At 39.6% G+C, this 10,417-nt stretch overlaps 1 protein-coding gene across 4 annotated transcripts in view; it reads right to left on the reverse strand.

Moving 5' to 3' along the window:
- S6kl (ribosomal protein S6 kinase like) overlaps positions 1-10,417 on the reverse strand; it is a 64,819-nt gene that overhangs the window by 40,765 nt on the left and 13,637 nt on the right. The gene's annotated exons all lie outside the window — the stretch shown is intronic.

Genomic DNA, 10,417 nt, shown 5'->3' on the forward strand with positions numbered 1-10,417 from the left:
CCAGACGCGCGTTTATCGCCCGATGAACTCGTTCCAGGTAGAGAAAGGAGAGCCGCGGAGAAAGGAAGGAAGAGGATCCCTGAAGAAACCTGCGCTTCGAATCGCCTCGAAGCTACGAGTCCGAAGCTATTTTCAGCTGACGTTCCTGCTTCTCTCTCCCTCGGCGTGTCCACCATGTTTCTTTGCTACCAGCAACCTGGCGGGAGCGAGAACGCTGCAGCAACAGCAACACCATCGGCAACAGGAAAGGTGGTGCGAGACAGATACACGCTGCGACTCGCGGGAGAAGAGGAGCGGAGCTGCCTTCAGGTTTTGCTGCAGAGGATCGTTAAGATAATCGCCACTATCCTCATCCTAACTTAACCTTAGCCAATGTATCTTCCACTCGGCTGCAACCCCCTCGCCTCCACCCCCGTCCCGCTCGTTCCTTTCTTCCTCCTCGCTAGGCGTCTTTTCATTTACTTGTCCCCGTGTTTTCTTCGTTCCCTTTGCCTCCCTTCGCGTCGCGCGATAGAGCCGACTGCCTGATGTGGTAATCGATGGAGGAGTTTGAGGATCGGGACAAGAGAAATCGCTCGCAATTTTGGGGGTTCGAGGTTTGGAAACGTGTTTCACTTGTCAGGTTCTTTTTCGTCTGTAGATAAGCTGGCTTCGAGGTGGTCTCTAGCGAGTGTACGCTTCGGGCGCTGAGATAAGCGGAGAGCAATGAAAGAGGTCTTCATTTTTCTCGCCTGTCTTCTTGATTATAACGCAGGATGAAATATGGACAAAGAGACCGACGGGCAATTTACGATTTATATCGCCTGCGTTTCTCCTGATTGACGACACAAAGGGACAGAAGGGGGAAGAAGATGTCACGGTGAGCACACCGAACACCTCGCGCGAGAGGAATCTTTACGACACTCGCATTTTTGCGGCTTTCCTCGCCAAGCACTGAGTAACAATTGCGTGACTCTTACGCAGAATTCTATCTCCTAGTGAATGTAAAATTCGATATAAAATTTCAGACTACTTCTATGCTTCTTATAATGAGAGTTTTACAAGTGGAGAACTCACTTTTTGTGAGGCTTTGCTGTCTTCAAAAATTCTTCTTCTTGAAAGATTCTTACTTCTTCAAAGACTTGTAAAATTTCAGATCTTCAAAATGGCAAATTTAAAATAGCCAAAAATTATTATTTACAAATTATCAAACTTTTAACCTTCGAAATTCTCTAATTTTCAAAGTTTTTAACTTTATAATATTTCAAACTTTCCAAATCCCTAATTTCCTAATTTTCAAACACTCCAAGATTCAAATTCCCCAATTCTTAAATCCGAAAATTCAAAGATTCAAATCCCGCGAAACGAAAAAGCACAAAAAACATCACTCTTTAATAGCCCAATAAACAAGTACCACAACTTGCTAAAAACTCCATTAAAACCTGAGCTCTACCCTCAAGAAGCTCCCTTCATCGCAGAACACCGCCGCGACACAAGAGAGATTCCACAAAAATTAAAATACAGTAAAGCGTCAGAGTTTGCTCTCGTGGAAGGCCTCTCTAAAGCGAAAAAGAAAAGACACAGGTAGCGGGAGAGCCAATGATGGGCTGGCGTTAAACGAAAGAACAATTACATCGTCGGGAGAGGATAAGAGACAGACCTTGGGCTCCTTGCGAGGTAATCATAATGTTACACGATCCGCGGTATAATGTCGTATAATGTGTACGACACGGTGCGCGTTGCACGAACGCGATAGGCCCATTTGCGCGGTCGCTTCTAAAACTGGGACCGTCGGGTCGATCCTCCCCCCCTCCTGCCCCTTTTCCATTCCTTTCCTCGGCCGATACGAAATTGGAGCGGCATCCACGTCGACGCGTAATTGCCCCTGTCGCGGAAAAGGATACCCCCGAGACGTGGGGACACAAAGCGGGGCGAACGTCGGAGGAAACAGTGAAGCGGTCGCTGTCAGGATGTGACCAGAGAGATCTGTCATTTCAGCCGCACTCGTCGCCGTCGTTTCGTAATTGCATTCACGCTCGAGTAGATAGAAAAACGGAGAACCGAGGGACAGGAGGAAGGGAGAAAGGATATAGATAACGGACCTGCGTTTCGGATGATTGCTTCATTTGGACTGTCCTTTGTTGATTGGACGATTTTTTAGCGATGCGAGCTTTTGGTGTAACAGGGTACTTGTATATGTTTCTGTGGATTTAGATTAGGAATTACAGGAGGGCGTCGATTATTGGAATTAACGCTAACTTCAAAATTCATGGTCAATTTTTTTTTTATTTTAGATGAATTGTTAGTAAGTGATAGTTTGAGGCTTACTTGAGGCCTTTGTATAGTTCCATCGTTAGTACTCCAAATTCTGAAAATTTTAAATGACAAAGATCGAGGAAACTTCAGTTTGGATAATTTAAAAAACAATGCTATTTAGGATTTTTTTTTTAAGCTCTATACGAATTTTCTGAAGATACATATTTATGAGCAATAAATTCGTGGTATGCCAAACAAGACGATGGAATAAAAAGTATTGCTGGTTTCTGATTTCTGCCAATGCACTGACTCGAAATTAAAAACGCCCACATCCTATCCACTTTATTGCAGACTGCAACCCTGTTACAGAACGAGCATCTCCTGTTAGGGACTAGCGCGAAAACCGGATTGAGTTTTGGATAAAATTAGTAGTCAAGGACAGCCAAAGTCAGAGAGGGTCACTTAAATAAATTTTCGAATAGCCCTTTCGCCCTGGGCTTTGTCCTGTCGCCTGAAGACAAATCCTTCTCGCTCCTACACTGATTCAGCATATGTTCCAACAATGTTAATCTTTAAGTGCTGAAAGGAGAGTTAAGGAACCCCGAAAAATATTTAAATGAATAACAATCTGATTTTCAAAAGACACTAATTTTAAGTACTATTTATATAACTGTTCTAATTCTCAAATCCTTTAATCGAAATTTTAACCAAAATCTAGCCACTGCTTCATCCGAATAAATTGAGTCCCCTGAGCCAACATAACTGTTCAAATTCTCAAATCCTTTAGTCGAAATTTTAACCAAAATCTAACCACTGCTTCAACCGAATAAATTCATTCCTCTGAGCCAATACAACTAACGCAGGATTTGCTGAGGCAATCGACAGATCGTCGATAATGAAAGGCCTAGAATAATAGAATATCTTTCTTGCGTCTTCGAAGAAAGGAGTAGCGATTTCCCGCGAGACGAGTATAAATCATGTGTTAATCGTAGGGGATTACGGTGTTGCGTACGCGAAGGCCGTTGGAGATCAGTGATACCGCTGTTAACGAGCAGCGTATACTATACTTCGATGTTCTAATGATTCACTGTGGAACTGAACATGAATTGTTAATGAATACACTGCCTAATATTGGAGAGACTGACAGGTATAAAGAAACTGTGCATCGTTGATCGTCAAAGTTGCAATGAAACGTAACGATGAACGCCACTGTAATGATATGCAAGAGAAATTTAGTGTCTTATGATATAGGTAACAGCTTCGTGCACTGATGATATTCAAATACTGGACTGTTTGAAATTGAATTAATTACACTTGAAAATACTTAGAAAAAATTTCCATTATGTAAATACTAATCATTATAAAAATGATTGTAGATATGAAAGGCACTGTTGAGACGTGTATGTAATGTAAAGTTAACTGCAAATCATAATTAATCATTTTGTTTTACAATAAAAATGGTTCATGGTATTAGGATAAAATTAACAATTTTTTCATACATTAGAATACAAAATTTATAACTGTGCAAAATGTAATATATTCGATTCCGTTCTTAGGAAATAAGTGATCTTCATGTACAAGTTAAGAAATCTTAATATATGAATCGTAGAGTAGAATAATCAGCGACTAAACTCAGTGTATTGAACAATCGAGGGAAAAAATGGACTTGTTCGGTGGCGATGAAAAAAGAGCAGTATCCTTCCAGTACTTTTTGCGACGAGGCAATTACTGAAGAATTAAGAGTCGTTACCAGTTAATTATTTCAAAAAAGAACAAACATTCCATTCCGCTAAACCTCGTACCTCTTGAATACAATGAAGTATGATTCACTCCTCAATGGAAGTCGTAAAATAGATGATCGAGAATGCGATCGATCGAGTTGCAGCCATGTTTCGCTTATAAAAAAACTGCCCGCATTGAGAATGTATAAATCGATTCCAGGAGTCAAAGATGAAACCACGCGAACGTAAATCAAGAGTTATTTGTCTAACAAAAATTTTATGACCCTCTACGAACCAACGAACTTATAACTTTCCAAGAATTTTCTGAATAACTGCATGCTTCTCGTGTCTGATTTTTTTATATCTTGCCTAACGATGTCTCCAGTCTTAAATGCAATTCATCGATGGCCTTGGCGCACGTATTCGACTGTGAGAAATCGTGAATATGTTAACAGGAGTGTAACGTCACATCTTTAGCAGGTTTCGAATTTTTGACATTTCAAGAAAATACTTCACAAATGTTTGACATGAATTATGAAAATAAATTTTGAAATTAATATACAAATTATCGTTAAAACGTGCATAAATTATACTTCAATTAACTACTTCATGAAGTATCTAAACTACTTAAAACAGTAATATCAATTTTTCTAGTTGAAATTTAAGAGTTCCATGAAGTAAAAAAATATCTACATCGAAGTTTCGAAATAGATCCTACTTCTTACACGCGACTGTATAATTACTTATAATAAAATAGAAAACAAATCCGTTACGCTATAAATATCTGAAGTTTCGTGTTTGTTTCGAGGTTGCGTAATTGAAAAAAATACGCGAAGAAATTTTTCAGACGGTTCCAGCCGTGACTCACGTTTCTTGTTATCACCAGGAAGCCACAGGAGCACGAACGACGAAGCAAAGGACGCGTGTTCATTTAAATACGATAATTTGTAATTTCGGAGTACGAACTGTGAATTTCAAATATCGGACGCGAGCAGAAATCCAAACAACTTCTACTGCACGCACGAATACTCATTGTCAGATCAGGAAACAAATATTCAACGTTACTGATACTCGAGCTTATGCTGAACTGACAAATTCAAATATCTTAGAGATGAAAATTAAACGAATACTAAAATATTATTCACAAAATTGAAATTTTGTTCTAAAATTAAAGTCTGAAATTATTAGAAAAGGATTGTTTGATTTAAACTAGAAGAGAAAGAAAAATTTATAATATTTAGCTTGATTTCATTACAATAAGAAATAAGGTTAATTGTCCCAGTTTTCATAATTTATTATGCCCATTCGTATTTCCAGGACGAAGTCAGTCACCGTCCTTCATCCTTGGAATCCTTGAAGGATATCTTGTACAAGGAGAAAAATCAAGTAGTGCAATAAAAATAAAGTGTTCACATATCGTTCTGCATATCAATTACCATTACACTCAAACGAAGAGCCTAAGTCTCCTTCTTTAATGCTTCGAAAAATAAAACAACCCAGAAAACTACAAAATTTTCCAAAAACAAGATCTACCCCAAAGAGCTCATTATAATAAACACTCACTTTATCAGCATCCAATAATTATGGAAATTTATTTCATGAATCGAGTCATCGTAATAACAAAACTACTGTTTCTATTCTTTGTTTTCTGTTCATTCTGGGGACAGAGGAAATCCTGCGATGGCCAGTTCACAGGAAAATGAAAAGTCTACAGTTTCCACGTTCCACAATCGTGTTCTATTTCAAAAGGCTACGATCCCTGTAATTACCTGACCGTTTCAGGCACTTCTCGAGGTAATAAAAATGATATTTTTCGCCAGGAGCAACATAGACGAGGATCAGGCCTCCTAACGGTACGTAACGGTTGGGAATCGCCGGTTGTAAAGCAGTCGTTTCCTCAGCAACTGCTACGGAGATCCAGGAAGAGCGTGGATACGAACGATACAGCACTAAACAGGACGGTGGATAATGACGAACGTCATTACGTCTCCTATCCTGCGGGCGCTGTGCTATTCCTGGCTGAACAGCCACGCAGGACGAATCATCGAATTCCTGAGCGATCAATTTTTCCATTTGCATCAAAAGGAGCCGCTGGTATGGCAACGTGGCCACTTCTGCGTTTTTTCTTCGCTAATGTACTCGTTCTGACGAATAATGAGGATTTATTGACTTGGTAAATGATGGAGAAGCGCCATTGCCTGTTGGTAATTTTGTGTTATTGACTATCAAGGAGATCTGTTCATTTGGTAGACGGAGAATGATAGATGGACTGCTTCTTGTGTTCGTGTGGAAGATACTGATGGTAAGAGGCTAGGTTGGTAGACTGATTTGGTAGGATTTTGTTGTGGTGGAAATTGAATGAGGGGTGCAGGAATGTTTTGCGTTGGCGTGGGTGTCGAGAGTGGAATTCTCTGGTCTTTATTGAGACTATTTGTGAATTTGTAAGTGTATCCAGAGAGTTATTAAATGACAACCTTTATGTGTAATTAACATAAAACATAGATTCTAAGTATTGTAATTATTATAAGAGTATAGCCTGAGTAAGATCAAATACTGCTTTTCAATTGACCTATTCTACTTGTGTTGTAAAATAAACAAATTTTATTACTAGCATTTGCAATTTTCATTCCATTAACATCACTAACGCTTTCAATCTGAAGAATTAATTGCATAGAAACTTATCGATTTAAACTACCGACTAGCTTGAAAGATAAAGTTCGATTTCGTCAAATGAGTGATCATCATAGTAATCAATTGCATGGTTAATGACACAACGAATGATACGCCTTATTTGCATTCCAAGAAACAATGTCTTGAAATGGATATATATGCAAATTTATGCATGAATATAAAGAAAAAAATTAAGTTTCGCGTTATATGTGAATCTATCTAGTATAAAGTTGCAATCAGGATCCTCATTAATTTCTCCATTTATCTAAACATCCGATGATTACTAGACGACGATTATAACTCACGTTAGAAGAGTTTCTGAGTGTACATATGTAAATATCTATACACTAAGACAGAAAATATTTAATGCATTGCATATTAAGTTTTTACATGTAAAAGCTTCTTACGAATAATTTTGATATGCCATGGGTAACAATTTTTAGAATTAATTTCTAATTTTAAATGAATAAAAATGTTAGAAAAAGGTGGAACTATTCTCTATTTCCATAACTCCTACAACTTTAATTAATGATCACCAGCCCCACCAAGGACTAAAATTTAACCAAAACCTTACAATCTTCACTGCATCACAATTTTTTCAAGCCTCCAATAATTCTAAAAACTCTCACAATTTGAAGAAAAAGATCACCGCCAAAAAGTCAGAGGTATTTACAAGTTTTCCAGAATCAAATAAACGAGGTATCAAAAAAAACCTGTATCACTTGAAGTACTGAAGCTGCCAAATTCCGCATGCAAATTTGACGCCTCTTAATGAAGCAGGATGGCGAACGAGCACCTGACGAGGTCTCAAAACCGATCTAGCGTCGACGCTAGGTATCGACGACCTCAGCATCAGCCGACGACCTTCGCCCTGAAGAGAACCGGTCCGAGCGCTGAAATGCGTCGCGCCGTGACAGCGTTGCCCTGCGAATCTTCGCGGATCCGATCGATTCGCGACGGAAAATCGCGCGGTTCCTCCGTGGCCGCGTCCTCGTTCGCACCAGATGCGTCTCGCACGCATCCGACGTTTACATAATGCCGCGGTTTGCGCGAGCAGAGGCGACACGCGCTCGCAGCGAGCTGAAAAGAGGCTCGCGATGACTCATGACCTGGCTCAGACATTATGCGAATGACTTACGTCGACGTTAATCCGTTCGTGATTAGCGACGATACTAATCGAGTATTCCATTTCGAGAACGATCTGCTTCTTGCAGTCCTCTTAACTCCAGTCGTTTCTTGAGGAAAATTGTAGCTGCAGAATATTACAGACATTTGGATTGTAGTTTTCTTTTTAAGTTCCAGGTGTTCTGAGTTGAAAATATTTTTCATGGAAAATCTGGGAAGGGGTTCTATATAGGTACTTTAAGTGAATGAGAGAATTGGAAGTTAGTAAATATTATAATATTGGGGTGAATTTGTTTCTAGAAATTTGTTAATTAAAATATAATCCTCTTGTATGTTGAATTGATTGGTATCTTCAGCAAATATATCTACTAGAGGACTTATTTCTTATGAAAAAGAAATCTGAAGAAATAAAAGAGTAATTTTAATGTCTCCTAATTCTCAGCAGTAGTGGTGTCAAAATTTTACTGAATTCTTTCTCAAGTGAAGAATTACTTTCCTCGAAATACTCTGTCAAGGAAATTGTATGTATCTTTCATCTACTTTCTTCATCCAGCAACATATTTCAAAACAATATTTCAAAAACCTCAAATTCTTAATTCAAGATTCATAGATACCCATAGAAAATAAAAATAATACCTACATGCAGAATATCTAGTCGCCGAGGAGTTCAAGATTGGCCCAGTACCTCAAATGCAATTTAAAAACTTAGGTAGGATGAATGAAACCAAGAATAACCATCACATTTATCACTGTAGATGTGCTGGTGTGAAGACGGTCCTTTTTGCTTTGTGTTATCTTAATACGAAGAATTATCGTTAACGCGACCTTTTAACACGCCCCAGAGGTCAGGACGAGGTTACTTGAACCAGTGAAATTTCTTCACGGAAGGCGTCACGTGTCTTTCTCTCATTCACCAGCAAAGATGCTCATCCTCTCAATGAGCGCAAACGAATCGTCCCGCGCGTGTTCGACATGCTTAAGTGTCCGAAAGACGCGGCACTCGCGTGGAGCTTGTTTGCGCGACGGAAGTACGCGCAGAATTTGTAACAGACCTTAACTGATCCCAATTTGACCTCGGTGGCGTCAAGTTCTTGGAAGAGAATTTATTATTATTTCTCTGCGCGTCAACTGCTTTTAATCAATTACGACTATCACAGTGGCGACTCCTTCACTCTCAAAAAATCAAATTGAAAGCCTCGCCTTGAGAGAATAAGAAATAATAAATTATTTAGAAATTTATTCTCGATCCTACATTGTAGTGAATTTCTATTTCCTCTGTTTTTTTAACTGGAATTATTGCTAGAATAATAAAAAACGAGACGTATCGTTATGTAATTTATCAAATTATTGAGGTTTACGTGGAACATAAACCATTGTGAATAATCAAAAGAGACCAAACAAATCGCTTTCCTACGGCCAATCAACGTGTCCTAATATTTCCATCGCTTCTCTTATCGCGGTCAAACATCAAGGTCCTTTTCACGTTTATCAAGCTCACACCCGCGCTACACCGCTGCACTTCCGGTCGATACTGAATCATGCTGAACAGAGTGCTTTTAAAACATCCTCGTCCATCACCGTGTTCAATGTACTATTCGAAAATCAAACTGGCTAAATGTGCAGATGCGTCATGGCACGACGGCTCTAATGTCAACGAGGGAAACGAAAATTATCGTACTTCTGCAGGTGTAACTGCAGAAACGAAGAAAAGGTTAACTGTCAACGAGCAATTAATTAATAGACGTAACAGGATTTTTTGACGATCTTGTGGAGAATCTCGAATGTAAAACCTGAGAAATGAAGAAAGTAAAAAGATTTGGATTGTGGGATTATTGTTTGCAAACAAGATTGCTGAATTAATAACTCGAAAATTCGAGTTTTTTGAAGATTCGATCTCTTTGAACTTTGACGTATTACCTGTCGCTGAACGAGAAATCAAAAGATGGATTACACACAATTGAAATTCAAAATTTAAGTACCTACTTCAATAATTTCAAATTTTCAGACTTCTTTTTCAGATTCTACTGTTATAATTAATAAGTTCACCTAAATAAATCAAAACAGAGCCTCAAGTCAAACAATTCTCATAAAAGAAACCAACATTCACCAACCCCTAAACTCTCAATAAAATCCATACTCAGAAAAAAGCCGCGAGTCTTCACTGTGCAACCGTGTCTCACAAAACTCTTTCCGCCAACAGTCCCTCCTCCACTCAGAATCTCAAACAACACACCCAAACGGCCCAAATCGCTCCACAGACCCTCGAGCTCCGCCGAAAACAACCCCATCTACTTCAAAAAAAAAATCTCCCCGTGTCTCCCCATATCTCGACGCCATTCACTGACAAAACATCCGCGCCGTCCCAGCCTCGAAGCATCGAGACCAAGCCAGAGGAGGATGAACCGAGTCGTCCAAGGGTCCAGAAAGTTCGTCGGCACGTTATGAACCTGAACCATCCGCGAGACCTATCGAATAGCTTCGCTCCCATTCGGAACTGGTCCTCTGGTTGCGGGTCCGAATCGATACTTGAAAATCTCGGGGTGGATCTCACTGCCCCCGGCTCGTTTTGCTCCTGGCCGTGGACGCACACGGCGTGGGCCGTGTTAGAGAGGAATCGACGCTGGACAGGCCGAGTATCGCGACTCGGGGAGGAAGAAGGAAAAGCT

The sequence above is a fragment of the Calliopsis andreniformis genome, chromosome 4 (genome assembly GCF_051401765.1).
Source record: "Calliopsis andreniformis isolate RMS-2024a chromosome 4, iyCalAndr_principal, whole genome shotgun sequence".
Lineage (NCBI taxonomy): Eukaryota > Metazoa > Arthropoda > Insecta > Hymenoptera > Andrenidae > Calliopsis > Calliopsis andreniformis.